The sequence below is a fragment of the Lynx canadensis genome, chromosome A2 (assembly GCF_007474595.2).
Source record: "Lynx canadensis isolate LIC74 chromosome A2, mLynCan4.pri.v2, whole genome shotgun sequence".
Taxonomy (NCBI): Eukaryota; Metazoa; Chordata; class Mammalia; order Carnivora; family Felidae; genus Lynx; species Lynx canadensis.
Window position 1 is genome coordinate 159,297,119 of NC_044304.2, and position 16,527 is coordinate 159,313,645.

Consider the following 16,527-nt stretch of genomic DNA (forward strand, 5'->3'; position numbering starts at 1 on the left):
CCACTTGTTAAGCCGGTTCTGTGCAAAGCCGAACGACTTACGCACAATTCTCAAGCAGAGCAAAGCTGTTTCTGTATTGGTGTTAATTATTTATTAATGCAGTGGAAACACTTTAAATTCCAATCAAGTTGGCACTAATTACTTGTGAACCAGAAGCTGAGATGCTTAGTTTCCTGCTTCCCTCTGAGAAAATAGGAGCGCACCCCCCATCCTTGGAGTCCGTTTATAGGAGAAAGAGTACGTACTTTGGAACCAGGAGAAGGAAAAACACAAAAAAACCAAGTCTGAAACTACCTGTGTGCTCTTGGGCGAGCTTATTGAATGTTCGAAACCTCAGGTTTCTGCGTGTAGTACTTGGTTTAGCCGACCGATCTGAATTTAATGGCTCATGTAAATGAAATGTACAGCGTCTGTATGTATCCCCTAGTATGCTCAAATATCTTAATTTCAGAGTCCATGCCAAGAATGTTGCCGGTGTATGTAGCAAAGAATTGCTCAAATGAGCTGAGCTTTGTTTTATTGAGACATAGTCATTGTCTTAGTTTTGCAAGCTGTTCTTACTCTGCCCTACTCCTTTTTCAAATAGAGACAGCAAAAATTACACTAGAGTTCCCTTGCCAGCTACAAAATGTTCCACTTTATTCTGTTTTGTTTCCCCCCCCCCCCATCTCCTCTGATCAGTTCCATAAGTCTGGAGCCAAGTATACTAAGATGGCAAATGATGAAAATCTGTGAAAGAAAAACTTGACCATAAATCCTTAAAAATTTTGTAAGAGAAAGGTCTATGGGACTTCAGAGGATAGGGAAATATTATAGAGACATACAAATCATGTAAGAAAAATGTTTTTAATACTATGAACCGAGGGTCAGTAAACTACAGCTCTAAGGCTAAATTCAACAAGATTCTGTTTTTAATATTTATTTTACTTTTGAGAGAGAGAGAGAGAGAGAGAGAGAGAGAGAGAGAGAGAGCGCGCAAGCAGGGAAGGGGCAGAGAGAGAGGAGGACAGAAGATCCAAAGCGGGCTCTGCACTGAGAGCAGAGAGCCCGGTGTGCGGCTCGAACTCATAAACCATGAGTTCATGGTTGAGGTCATGACCTGAGCCGAAGTAGGATGCTCAACTGACCGAGCCACTCAGGTTTAAGTACCAGAACCCACAAGGTTCAGTTTTTGTATAGCCCCTAGCTAAAACTGTGTTCTAAATGATTTTAGAAAATGAAAGGAGCATAATATTTTATGACACATGAAAACCATACGGAATTCATGTTTTAATGTCCATAAAATTTCATTGGAAGGCAGCCACACCTATTTGTTTATGCATTGCGTATACACTGCTTTTATAAAGTTTAGTGGCTGCCATAGAGACCATATGTGGCCAGCGAAGCCTGAAATATTTGCTACTTAGACCTTTACAGAAGTTTGCTAATGCCAGGAAAGAGTTGAAGGCAGGGATTGTATTAAATCTTAACACCTGGGTAAGTGGCATACAGGTCGGCACATAAGTATGTAAAGGCAGAAAGAATATGTAAAAACACAGATTATTTTCTCACTAGAGAAATGAACAAATATAATTTTTAAAAAGGCAAAAAATGTTAACAATGAAAATAATTAATATATAAATGACCAGCATAATCACTGCTTTATAAAATTTGTAATACCGTTAAAAAAAAAAGGAATTTACACGGGAAACTTTTAAGTTTATGAGACTGTAATCAGTGAAAACTGTCAGGTTGGCCTTCTTTCCTTCCTCCCTTCCTCCCTTCCCTTCCTCCCTTTCTCCCTTCCTTCGGGAAATTTTTCAATTTTAGATCTGACTGAATTCTATCTTTAGTTTCTCTTCATAAAAATGGAAAAGAAAATTGTTCTATTTAATTGATTATTTGACCTAGGGATCTATGATTGTTTGCTTATTAGTTCAAGTCCAGAATTGGTTAATAATACCATGGAAATAACCTGTAATACAAAGTATCTAATGACAAATCTCTTTGCAATGGAGGTATACTTCTGGAAGCAATATTATAATTATATATCAACAGTTAGTTGCTAAATGTATTAAATATACTAGTACATTTTACTTCAGACCATGAATTTTCCCTTAGGAGAAAGTAATTTTGAATCCATCCCATCTGTCTCTAGAATGTTGTCAAATACAGGAATATAAACTTTCCAGCTGTTGTTTTATTCTGTATTTTTCTGTTCTGTGTGGTTTGGCTTGGTGTTTGCTACTTTCTTCCCTCTGATTTCTGTAATTTGAAAAAAATTACTGTTAAATATATACTCTCAAATGCTAAAGGAAAAATAATATATAGTTTGAAAGGAACCAAAAGGGTAAAAAAAGCAGCAATGTGATGAGATTTGTCAGTATAAAGGGTTTTGTTTATCGACTCTTTAAAGAGCCTTTCCCTCTGTCTGTCTCCCTCTATATATTTCAAAATTTCGAAGACACATATTTCAATATTTATTGAATATATATATTTCAGACATTTGAGTATATATTTCAATATTTATGTATATTCAATATATTATTCAGTTCAATACATATAGAAATATATATGAATATGCATTTCAGATTTTCCATATATTTATTTCAAAACTATCTATATATAACAACTAAAAAGTGATGCTAGGGAGGTCACTGATCCAGTTCCTAGAGAGATAATGAGAACGAGAGAGAAACCTGCCCCATCAGGGACTGGTCTTTACTTCTTTTCTTTCTGGACTGGACTTTCCTGTGGCCAGGGATTAGAGTTCACCAACAGTTCAACAAAATCACAAAGCGGGGAAGCTTTGCAAAATTAAATCGAACACTAAGTCGTTCGTTGTAAGCATCCTTGACAATTCAGAGCTTCCTGGGATGTCCAGAACCAAGGAACTTGAGCAAACTTCACTGAGAGCCAACTTGGGCCAGACTGGGCTAAAGATTGATGAGTTAAGAGGCTATCTGGACTTCGCCCTCTGGGAAGTGTGTCTGGGGAAGGAGCAGTCAGTAAGAGACCAACCATTCCTTCAGAGGGAAGGACCCTGAGTAGGACAGTACCAGTGGTCCATCTCCAGATAGCTTCTTGCTTATGGAAACCCTGTGTGTGTACCTCCTGCAAAGATGTTAGCCCCACGTACCTGTCAGTGTCCTGCAAACAGTCTCCTCCCAGTACATCCTTTATAGATTGAGATGAGTAATTTTGCTTGTCTTGGGTTTGATTTATGACTGACAAAACTTATCTCATTTCTACCATTTGAGATTTTTATCTTTAGATTAACATCCAGGAACAAAGCCTGAACCGTAGAGAATTAAACTGACGTAAGGTTGAAGTATTCACATTTAATAGTTTACATATTTCTTTGTGTTTTGAATTGATTCCAGAATGTTATCACTCATACTGAGATAGGATATATTAGTTTTGTTTTTAGGTACAGTTGTGGGACTCCGCTGTTAAAATAGTAGCTTCAGGGCTCAGTCAGCAGAGCATGTGACTCTTGATTCCGGGATCATGCGTTCGAGCCCTGCGTCGGGTGTAGGGATTACTTTAAAAAAAATCAAATAAGGGTGCCTGGGTGGATCCGTCAGTTGAGCGTCCCACTTTGGTTCAGGTCGTGATCTCACGGTTTGTGGGTTCGAGCCCCGTGTCGGGCTCTGTACTGACAGCTCAGAGCCTGGAGCCTGCTTTGCATTCTGTGTCTCCTCTCTCTCTGCCCCTCCCCTGCTCACGCTCTGTCTCTCAAAAGTAAAATAAATGTTAAAAAAATAATAATAATAAAAGAAAAGAATAAAATATCTTAATTTTTGTTTGCCGGAAGAAAACTCTTCCTAACTGAAAGAAATTTTTACTGAGGGATTAGTTGCTACCTTTAGCTATTACCAATTAACTTATAAGACATTAGAGAGTCTAGGGGCACCTGGGTGGCTCAGTCAGTTAAGCGTTGACTTCCACTCAGCTCGTGATCTTGGGATTCGTGAGTTCCAGCCCCACATCGGGCTCTCTGCTGTCAGTGCTGAGCCTGCTTCAGATCCTCTGTCCCCCAATCTCTGCCCCTTCCCTCTTTGCACTCTCTCTCCCTCAAAAATAAATTAACATTCAAAAGAAAAAGATGTTAGAGAGTCTAGTATTTTTCTTTCATTTTTTTTAACCTACAAATACTAAATTATCATCAAGATGAAAATAATTGGTTTTATTACATTTTTAGTTCAATAATTCCAAGTTCAAGGGTCAGACGCAGGAAGTCCTGTTTCATATCTAAAAATTAACACAATAGTCATGCCCCCCCCCTTCACTGCAGCCCACAAATACTTAGGGAGCATCTACTATGGATCAGTCACTATACTGAAGATAAGATGAATCTGACAAGGTGGCATGAAATTCGGTAGCATGACTTGGACTGCCAGCCTCAGGGAGAGATGAGGAAAAATAGGTTTGTGGGTTTGAGGTTGCAAACAAGAATATTTTTTCAATAAGACCATGTAGGGAGGGCATTTTTACGCTTCTGGTTTTCCAGGCTGGTTAATCTTTGTAACAATGTCCGTAAAGACATGTTTTTGTAAATAAGTGCCATGTCTCCAACTCAAGTTGAGAATTACTCCTCAATAATAAAGACAATAAAATTTTTCCTAGTTTTTCTCAAATACGAGTCAGATGAGTCCTATAGTCCTAGCTTCACTGTTCTCATTCCAGAAAGCTTGGAAATACTGTCCTGAAAATCGACACAAGTTTTTCATGAAAATGGGAAAAAAATATCTTATGTGAACTATCTCATTTAGCTTTAACTTTTGTTTCCTGGGGAATGTTCAGTAGAGCACAACAGCATTTTTCTCTTGAGGACTTACTGTGCTCTCAGAGTGTTCTGATTTCAGGAATCAGATTTCAGGAGGTGACATTTCTTTCTTTTTTTTTTTTTTAACATTTATTTATTTTTGAGACAGAGAGAGAGACAGAGCATGAACGGGGGAGGGGCAGAGAGAGAGGGAGACACAGAATCGGAAGCAGGCTCCAGGCTCTGAGCCATCAGCCCAGAGCCCGACGCGGGGCTCAAACCCACGGACCGCGAGATCGTGACCTGAGCCGAAGGCGGACGCTTAACCGACTGAGCCACCCAGGCGCCCCAGGAGGTGACATTTCTAATCGGCTATAATAATGTTAAAGGAATATGCTTCCTGATAAATTGGGATACTGCATGGCTGCCCCATACCCCATTATACCACCTATTGTGGCTTTGCCCTGGTAATTAAGCCAGTGTCCGTTAAGAACACAAACAATACTAATTAATGTGGCCACATATTTTAGTGCAGATAATCCAGCTGTGAATCAATCTGCCACGTAAATCTACAGCACCAAGATCCTGGTGAAACCAAAAGATACACAGTTGAAGTTGCAAAAATTGCATGTATATGAAAGTTCAGAGTTCAGTTTTGCAAAACAGAAGTCCTAAGTATTTATAGAAAACAGATCAGCAAAGTATGGAGTACTTTTGGATACAGAGTAAGGCAGACTTTAACACCTATAATATCTATTTTTATATATTCCTAGAATGTTATTCTAATATTAACAGAAACAATAGAAATAATATCCTCTGTATTACTTTTTAAAATACAGTAAAAGCCAAGAAGTAAAAGTGTATCAAGTCCCAGGCTATTACCCCACTTGTTTTTTCTCATACGAACATATCCTATTTACATCACATGGTCCATGTAACGTTTCTTAATACTCATATGTAATACTATATATACAGAGAGAGAGGAAATTTAAATTAGGGATCATTGGTCTATCAGTGTGATTTCTTTTTTTTTTTAATTTTTTTAAATGCCTATTTATTTTTGAGAGAGAGAGGGAGAGAGAGAGAGCATGAGCAGGGGAGGGGCAGAGAGAGAGGGAGACACAGAATCCGAAGCAGGCTCCAGGCTCTGAGCTGTCAGCACAAAGCCCGACGCGGGGCTCGAACTCAAGCACCGCGAGATCATGACCTGAGCCCACGTCGGACGCTCAACCGACTGAGCCACCCAGGCGCCCCATCGGTGCGACTTCTTAAAATATCTATATTCAGGTCTTACATGTGCTGACATTTTATAAAGAAAAGGATATCTTTTGATCGTAAAAAAATTTATGTCGACATAAAATTTTATTGAACTCATCGTCTCCAATGTTAGGTGTATATTTTAATTCCATTTTACAGCCTTTTTGGGAGACTAGAAACAGGAAGAGAAAAGTGAGTAGTAGACAGAGGGCCAAACTACTAAAATCCTAAGGGCCCAGGAAACAAACACGAGAAAGGTATGGCCAGTGAGGAAGGTGGGGAGGGAGGTAGGCCCCGAAGAGACCAGAGATAGAAGCCGAGCCAGCGCTGGGAGCAGGAGGGGGGAGTGGGTGGGTGATACAGACGCATGCGAAGGGTTCAGTGGAGACGGCCTGGATCACTCAGGGAGGAGCCATCAGCGCGTTAGGACTGGTACAGGCTTCTCTTTGAAATGTCTGTCACACAGCATTGAGAGCCTTTAGGTTTTTCTGTGGAATTATTTGTAGCTCTGCACTTAGAAGCGTACCTAGAATAAACACATCCTTGGTGCAGCAGCCCCGATGAAAGCTGTGCCTGGCATCCCTGAAAATGTTCACAAAAGCGTGTGCAGGCACGCCTGCACACGGGGCACACGCATAATGAGAGATGTGTTCCATTAACTGCTAATACAGACAGGTGTATTTTGTTTCAGGGCACGTCATGAGAAGCCCCTTGCCGCTTGATACAAGGGACGGGGTGCTGCGGACATGGAGGGGGGTGGTTCTGCTGCTTAAAGGGAAAGATGGGGGGAGAGAAGAGGAGGGAAAGATTTGGGGATTTTGTGAAGAGCCCCTCTTTGCCGGTGGAACGTGTTGGTCCGGCTGTTACTGAGTCTCGCCCTGTCTCTCTTCACCTGTCTTCAGGTCTGTGCTGGGGGCACCTGGGTGGCTCAGTCGGTGAAGTGTCCGACTTGGGCTCAGGTCGTCATCTCCCAGTTCATGGGTTCGAGCCCTGTATCGGGCTCTGTGCTGACAGCTTCAAAGCCTGGAGCCTTCATTCACATTCTGTGTCTCCTGTCTCTGCCCCTCTGTCGCTTGTGCTTTGTCTCTCTCTCTCAAAAAAAAAAAAAAAAAAAAAAAAAAAAAAAAAAAAAAAAAGGTCTGCGCTGTTCACAAATGCTTGCAGTAGGGGATTTTCCGATGCAAGGTGAGACACTCAAGAGTAGAAGGAGCACATACAGCATTTTAGCTCCAGAAACAGAAGGCCTTACTAGCCAGTAAATTGCCCCACTGCCCATCCCCTTCAAAAATTCCAGAAAAGTTCCCGGAGGACTTGATATCTATAATCCGGAGAATTGGGGATGATTTTGAGGTCTCAGGTCAGTTTTACCTAAATTTCTGAGGGGTTGGGTGCCGTAAGACAGTAGAGTTTTTTGTCCAGATCTAGGATTATCAAGTGATTTGGAGTTCAGTTTTGATTTGTTTTTCTTATTTCATCCTTTCTTTCCCCCCCCACAAAATCTGCCTGAATGTTTGCTCCACAGCGGATGGGATAAAACTATGTTTTTAGATTCATGTTTCACACCCAAGGCAGTAGGTTGGCTTTTCTACTCGGACAGCGGTGTTCCGGTGGTTCAAGCGGAGGAGGTGACAGGAAGGGCCATGTGCTGTCTGAAAAAAGAGTAGTGTGTGAACTGCTTTGCCTTGAGTGTCAGCCACGTGTGGGTTTGCGTCTCAGCTCTTCTAGTGGGTCTCAGGCAGCCTTCTTTAACTCGTGGATGCTATAGAGTATGGGTGATAACATTTTCTCCTTTGAAATTTTAATGTGGATATTAAGGAAAATATTGCACATAAATGTGCTTAGCAGAATCTTTGGTGCACAAATACACGGCCACTATTATTATCAATAGTATTGTTAAATAATGAAAAAAGGCTCAAAGCCAATGGGGATTTAGGGTCTAGTGTATTTCCCAAGTATGGAGGGAGTAAAATTTAAATTAAGTCTTGATGAATGTGTAGATTTTATGTAAGTAGAAGGAAGTAAGAACCTTAGTTCAGGTGTGTGGAAAAAGTCTGTGCAACTGTAGGAATTAACATGGCACATATGGGGGGCGGGGAGGGGGTGCGGCCTGGTGAGCCTTGAAGTTAGATACATGTTTGTGATGGCAGGAAATGAGACCAGCTGTGAAGAATGGGTCTAGGATGTGACAGAACTTGACCTTCAGAGGGATTTTAGCTCAACGTGACAGGTCAGAACAAGCCATTATATTCTATATTTATATATATTATGTATTTTGGAGCCAGAAAGTATTAAAAGCTGGTCTTAGGAAGTTTAGTCAGTTGTATGATATCAGAGATTCTTTAAGAAAATGACTGGAAGGCTCTGTGCTTATGAGGGAACGAGGTGAGGATAATTTGGAGTGATCTTGGCTAAAAGTAGAATAAGCTTTTATATAAAGCTACAAGTCTGTAAGTAAAGAAGAAAGACCCTACAAGAATCCATGTGCACAAAATTAAAAACAAGAATGCTACAAGGAAAATATTAATGAAAGAAAGGCATTGTGGTTTATCCATAAACTAAGCTCAACTGTCCTTCCTTTATTACTGAAGGGCCTGAGGATTAGTAAATAAGTATGGCAGACATCTTATGTCGTGGAATGAAAGCAATCTCTGTGAGTTTAACCAATGGGAAATTGATCCTGCTTAAATAAGACCTGGGCTTGAAGCATTATGAGAGAGAACATTAAACTAAATAGATATAATTTTGAAAGTTCCACTACATTAAAATTTATGAACATATTTTTAAAAACAGATTGACTTGAGGGTGCCATATTGTATAAAAATGTTATCTTTTTAAATATTGGAAATGGTATGGCTGGTTGATTTTTATGGTGAAAAATAACCAGAGTCTTTTAGGCTGGCCATGGAGTTTCAAGTTATCGAAAAACAATGGATTTCCTTATTTAAAAGTTATACAGACCTAAGAAAATTTTAAGTTGCACATATAGATAGCATCATAAGGTATTAAGAAGAAATCAAAGTAACCACTATTGAAAAGCAGCAGGGGAGGTATGCAAGGAGTTTGTCACTGCAAGAGGGTTAGTTCTGAGTTTCCTGACAGCTAAGACAAAAAGGGAAATGTATTGCATTATGGATTGTTATCATGTTTATAAAAATCATTGAAATTTGACCTAAGAGACTTTTTGTTCGTATCCAAATCCAAAATATTTATTGCTCACCATGACAGATAATTAACTTGAACTTGAATTTTATAGACATGCTATTTAAGACAACATTTACATTAATTTTTTTTATAAAAAGCAAGAGGCTACACTTCAGGGGTAGTATTTCCTTATGACAATAGAAGACCTCAACATTTCAACAAAATCAAAGTTAATATTATGTATAATTAGGGCAACTAAAAGGTAGCTGTAGTATATTTTAATGACATTTCTGAAATCTGTTGGGCTCTATACAGCTTACTTGAGAGACGGAAAATTTGACTTAGGATTAATTTGGAAGGGGAGAACAAATTGATTTCTTCCACATGCCCTTTTACAGAATGTTCTCTCCTTTCCATTCAGAAGATCTACCAGGTATCGTTTAAACAACACTGAGCGTCTATAAGTACCTAAAGTTCTATGGGTGATCTCTAAACAGATACACATATATATTCACCAAAGTGCTAAGAACTTTCTGGAAGGAACAAACATGAGCCCAGGAGGGTGTAGACTGTGCTGGGTGTGGAAGCTGCCAAGACAATGGATGTGGTGGTGATGTGAAGGCTGATGGCACACCTCTTCTCCACTGAATGATTGTGGTTGAGTTGTGAGTCCAATCTCCATTTTTATTCCCAGCAGGATCCTTTTGGGGGAAGCACTCAGTGCTTGGCAAAAGGACAGCCTTTCTTGCACTCTTTCTGAGAAACTAATGGAAGCCTGTTTTCCACAAGGATAGAGAAACACAGCCCTGGTTGGTTATGAAGGGGTTATGGTGGTAATTGGAGAATTTCTGGAGTGCCGGAAAAGGTGCAGTTAATGACGAAATAGCCGGACAACTGTTTTCAGCAAAGAAAAGGATGGATATTAAGGCATCATATAGACTTTTGCTGTATGACAAAAAGATTTAAAAAAAAAAATTCCCAGTCCCTTTTCAATTTCAGGTGAGGGATATTTTCAAGCGTTTTGACAGTTTCAACTTCTCTGTCCATCTGGTTTATGTACAGGTTCATTCATCCACTTATTCACTTCTTAAAAAAAAAATTGAGTGCTTGCTGTATAACAGAAACGTTAATCGCTAACACATATGGGATATATCATATTCCCGACATACTATGAATTGCCATACGTATATTAATTCATTTCGTCCTCTCATGGAACCTTTGAGGGAGATGATTCAAAAATTTTTTTTTGGGGGGGGGGAAGATGAGGCACAAAGAAGCTAAGAAATTTTCTCAATTTTGCATAGCTATCAGGTGTTAAAAAGGCAATTTGATGTTGGATTCAAAACTGCTAAACAGTATGCCATATCGCCTCTTGAGTCCTGAGCGGTGGGCTGAAGATGAAACATGGGCCAAACCATATGGTTTTTGCTGCAAAGAGCTCTTTCTCGCCATCATTATTTTACTATTGTTATTCATAATTATTACTGTTGTTAACACTTTGCTGCGGTAGCCTTGTACTCTGCCTCGTACTCTGGTTTTGCTACTAGAAATTCATCTCTAGAGACACAGTTCATATTTAAACAGGTGACAAAGTTTCCCCTCCCATATATATATATATATATATATATATATATATATATGTATGTATATATAGTATACGCATATATATGTATATATAGTATACGCATATATATGTATATATAGTATACGCATATATATGTATATATAGTATATATGTTAGTATAGTACAGTATATATCTATTATATATAATATATAATATGTATAGCTTATATATGTATATGTATATGTATATATATGTGTATATATATACATATATACAAATTTAATATATATGGGTTATGGGAGGCATGAGTGGGGTTACACAGAGGGTTCAGGAAAAACCAGAGGGATGTGGATTCTGAAAAGAAAAGGATAAACTTAGGCAAAATCTTTACATATCTTTATTTTTGAACGTAAAATAATTGAGAGCATCATAAACAGTTACAAGCAACTTGCCAGTCTGAAACTGTATACTCTTCCTCAACTTAAAAACAGTCATTTTAAAGTTAATATAAAATACCAGACTCTGTTTTACACCCAGTGTTAATACTGGGCTTAATTTTATATACCAGGTGCAGGTTGGAGAACTAGACAGTGAGAAGAAATACCTCTGCCATCATTGGAAAGAACCTAGACATTGTTTTGGCTGAGATGATTTTAAGATACTTGCTTATTGACCACTGAAATCTTACAGATGTTTCCTGCGTATGGCGTTAACTATTATAGTGTATTTTGCGGGGTCTCCCGACTGTGTCGTTTATTTTAACAGTGCTGTCAAACCTGCCATGTGTGTTTGTGTGCCCCGAAGAAGGGATCCTTGCTCAGGCAGCGTGCGTGAGCCGAAATGGAGCAGGAGCTCGCTCCCCAAGAACACAGGGGGACGTTTCTAATTTGCAGCGAGGCATCTCAGGGGCCAGTGGTCCTGGCTGTGGCCACCAGAGCTCAAAGCCATTTCCTGGGGCTTCTGATCTGCACACTGATTCTAACTCAGATTTCTGGTAATAAAGAAGAACCATAATTTGACAATCCGAACCAAATTCAAGGAAATGCCTTGGCTGCTGTTTGACATATAATTGCGATGTAGTAGAGTTTAAATAGGTCATTGGGTAATGACTATGCCAAATGGTTTTCTGTGTGGTTGTCTTATATCCTATTGGTAGCACCACCCAGTATGTCAAAAATTAAACTTGGTATTTTTAATGCTAAAATGAGTAAACACTAATCAGAATGCCAGCAGGTACAACATCTTTGAATGAAAATACCACATTCAAACAGCTGTTTGGATTCCTTTTGTACATGGTCTGCATAGTTAGCATGATAAATATGAATAGAATTTTCATACTGACATTTAATTAAAATGAAATTACCTATCATTGTTACCCACTACGCAGGAGCTATTATTTATGTTGATATTATTCTAATACCATATTAGGCTGAGATTGAATTTGTATCAGTGGTTTTTATGAATTGAATTATTTCTGATTACTCAGTTTTTTAAAAAGCCAAGGAGTAGGTACTTTTGCATTGTGCATAGATACAGCATATTTTCCTTTTCTTTAAAGACTTAGAAATTGAGTAGTTCTGTGTAAGTTCAAATGCATACTGTTTTCCTGGTCTGTCCCTTTTGGCTTCTTTAGATATTTTGGTGCTTTTAATGTGTTCTGTGTTGATTTATATTTTAATATCGGAGCTAACATTGATATAATTTTTTAACTATTAATATCGCCCCTGTCTAGTCTCCCATTATGTTATTATGGTTACAATTATTTTAACTTACCACAATCGAGATAGCACTTCATAGTTAGTAGAAGAGTGATATCCATCCACCCACCCACCTTCCCACCAACTCATCAATCTATCCTCCTACCCTTCCTTCCTTCCTTCCATCCATCCATCCATCCATCCATCCATCCATCCATTCATCCATCCATCCACCCATCCCATCTACCCACCCATCCATTCCTTCTTCATGCACTGTGGATATACAGGGATAACTTAAAATAAATCTAATTAGAGTTTGGTGCTGTATCTCCATTTTACCAATGGCAGTACAAACTCCTTACTACGTAATTAAGAACTTCCAGGTAATTTGCATTTTAACAGTTGCTTCTGTTGACTATTATAACAGCATAATACTCTGTAAAATCACTTTGGCAGAAGTATTTATTTAAGTTTTAGTTTTAAGGAAATAGCACTCAGTACAAAACAGGAAGAAACGTCAGTGGTTTACACTGTCCTTGACTTTCTAAGTTAAGCACATCAATTCACTGTGATGCTAATTTTCTTTTGGACAGATAGCGTTACATTGATAACAAAGCAATAAGATGGCACAATATTCCACTAAATGTGATTGTAAGTTTTGAGAGTAAACATTTTTCTCCTTAGAAGTCATATATATCTCTTTACTTGGGCAAGTAGAGGCAAAGCAAATTTCTCAGATTCAAACTCATACTTAAGTTTGAGTTTACACAGTTTAACTGAAAAATAAGTGACCAGTTCCTTTCTACACAGCAAACAACTGAATTAACAAATAGTATGCATCACTTGGTTTTTAGTTTAGAGGAAATCAGCTGATTCTAAATCAGCGATTACAGCAGAATAAAAGGAAATATATGAATAACAGTAAGTATTCATCCCTTGGATGGCACATACCAACCAGGGGGAAAAGAGGAAAGGCAGTCAGTATGTAGTGTATAAACAGCTACCCGAGTCAGTTGATCAAACGTTGGTTGGTATTACCTGTTTTAAGTTCTTGTAAGGATTTTCAATGAGAGGAGAATCATTTCCTACCACCCAACCTATCCTGAGTTTATCTGAAAGAGACTGCAAGCAGGAAATAAACTTCCAGCACTTTAAAACCACCTTATCTGTCATCTTAAAATTTGAGATAAATCAAAAGGAGCTATGATACAATTTTTTTAACCTCCATGACCTTGAGCAGCTGCCTGAAATTTTTGACATTAATTTACTGCAGAGGAAATGTCCGATAAGATGATAATAAATGGTAGAAACTTGTGTACCTGACAGATGAGGGTTAGTTGATGAGTAGATCTGGATTTTTAGTATCCGCAAATAACCAATAACACATGTGTTTTTGTTTTTTGTTTTTTGTCCTATTGCATCATTTTACTGTTAGGCTCTAATGCGATGGGGATTTTTGACTTGTGTTTATTTACATTTTGTGTATGCATTTGCTTTTTAATTAGTAATGCCACAATACAAGAATGTGGTTTCATGTTATCAATTATGAGTAGCCTTAGGTTAATTGCTATATTTAATTTCCTATCACAGCTACAGATTCTTGTGACTTAGAATTGCCTTAGAATGTAAAAATTCTAGAAACAAAAGAAAATAGATTGAAATGGACCAGAGATTCATCTGTTCTCTCTTTTTAAAAAGAGCAAAATAAAAACGTGCTCATAATTTGAGGCATTGCTGCCCACTTGAAATAATAAACAGCCTCTAGATTAAGGCATAACTGCTTATTTTTCTGAATTCTTTGAAACAAATCAAGTAGACTATAGTCAGAAGATAGATGATCATTTGTCTTATGATTTAATTTTTGACAATGCCTTTTAATCTTTTGAGTTCATTTTAAATTAGAGGCCCCTTGCCTTCCTTATTAATTGTTGTGTTTATCAAGTGATCTGTAATTATTTGTGGATAATGATAATGCCTTTTTAATGGAGCTTTTTTTCCTGTGTACTTCAACTTACTTCAGAACATTTTTATTATCATTTGCTTTTGATCTTAAAGTAAAAGAGAAAAAGTCTGGTGCCCCATTTAATTCTCAGTTATAGAAGTTAAAGGATAAAGGAAAGGGGTTGCCAGACTGAGCCGAGGTCAGATTATGGGTCTCATCAGAGCCTTTTATGCAAATATTGAGTCCTGTACTCTTTTATTGACCTTTCATTGTTGGGCATCCTGATGTGCAAAGCAGAGGAGACCAGGGCATTACTGATTTTTTGGATAAGAGAGACTTAAACCAAAAGGTAGGGCTGAGAATTCAGAACACCAACGAGTGATTACAAGTTGAGTATGAAAGAGATACCATTATAAATTCACCCATAACGGGAGATACGATCACGTGGCTGTGTTTGGCGAGGAGAATGTGTTAGATTCCCCTACTGGAATATACTGAATATATCTCAGTGAAATATGTAGACTCAAGGGATAAGGAGAATGCTCTGTATTTGTAACTGTTTCCTGTATCATAGAAATTATGATCTCTTTCCAGAAAATGTTCTTCAGAGTTCTGTTGCAACTGTCACGGGGCTCCCTGAAACCTCCATTCTTTCCAAGTTTGAACCAGAGGGCTCTACTGCTCCTGTTGTAAATACTCAACTAAGAGAGGCCATCAGTGGAAGGACACCAAATCCAGAGGGCCATGGGCCTTGTTCATTCATTCATTCATTCATTCACTTATTCTTCAAATGAGGCCGTCAGTGGAAGGGCACCAAATCCAGAGGACTGTGGACCTTGTTCGTTCATTCATTCATTCGTTCATTCATTCACTTATTCCTCAAGTGAGGCCATCAGTAGAAAGGCACCAAATCCAGAGGGTCATGGGCCTTGTTCATTCATTCATTCATTCATTCACTTATTCTTCAAGTGAGGCCATCAGTGGAAGGACACCAAATCCAGAGGGTCATGGACCTTGTCCATTCGCTCATTCACTTATTCTTTTAACACGTATTTAGAAACCAAACTGTAATCTTTTAACAGGTGAAAAATTTCACTGTTTACCACTTTACATGGTAGATAAAACTAGGTCTTCCTGTCTTGTAGAGTGGTGAAGATTGATAAACATTTGTATTTTCTTAACGCTTTTTGTGTATTCATATGCATTTTAATGTTTAATTGTCATAATGTTTGAATTTCCTTGGAGTACAAGATTTTTTATAAATGCGATACATTTAAATTAGTAAGTAGCAGTTGCCTTTATAAGAATAATTAAAATCATTCAGAAAACACAAACAAAAAGGCAATTATATATGCGAAGCTGTAAGTTCCACAGAAGTATAAATGCAATATACTTTCCTGTCTTTTCGTGTAATCTTCCCAAGAATCCTTGTATAACATGACAAGAGTGTTAAGACTGAAGAAAAGAAAAATCTCTCCATTCATTCCTTTTCTGGCATGGTGTGCCTGGTAGTTTTGTTTTTTTTTTTCTTTTTTCTTTTTCCTTTTATGGGACTCCTTTTGAATATTCTTTTCAGCGATTTATTCTAGTAAACAGGCACTCATCATATGATCTGGAAAATACTGATTTCCTCTCGATCTGCCACAAATAACAATTAAGCTGTTCTGTTTCCAGGGCCAGCCACCCCTGTTTTCTGAAATAGGAGGTCTCTAAATTTCTAGTTTGAAGCTAAGCTATTCTTTCCTAACTGGCTCTTTTGTGTTGGGTCAAAACATGCCATGAAGTTGCTCTCATACTGGTAGAATTTCCAAAAGTTCAAGCTCAGATTGCTCACATCCACTTTGCTTATAAAGTACACACGTTGAACTCATTCAAAACAATTCAGACGACTGTCTCTTGAGGTATTTTATAAATGAGAAAGAGGACTAACATTTTTGATCACAGTTCTGGTTATAAATTATGATTATCATAATTATGAAATTTATAGCGTAATGGATCCTGGTTTTATATATTTAGTTCTATTTCTTTAAGTTTATTTATCTATTTTTGAGAGAGACAGAGAGAGAACACAAGCAGGGAAGGGGCAGAGAGAGAGAGAGAGAGAGAGAGGGAGAATGAATCCCAGGCAGTATCCACACGGTCAATGCAGAGCATGGGGCTCGAACTCATGAACCATGA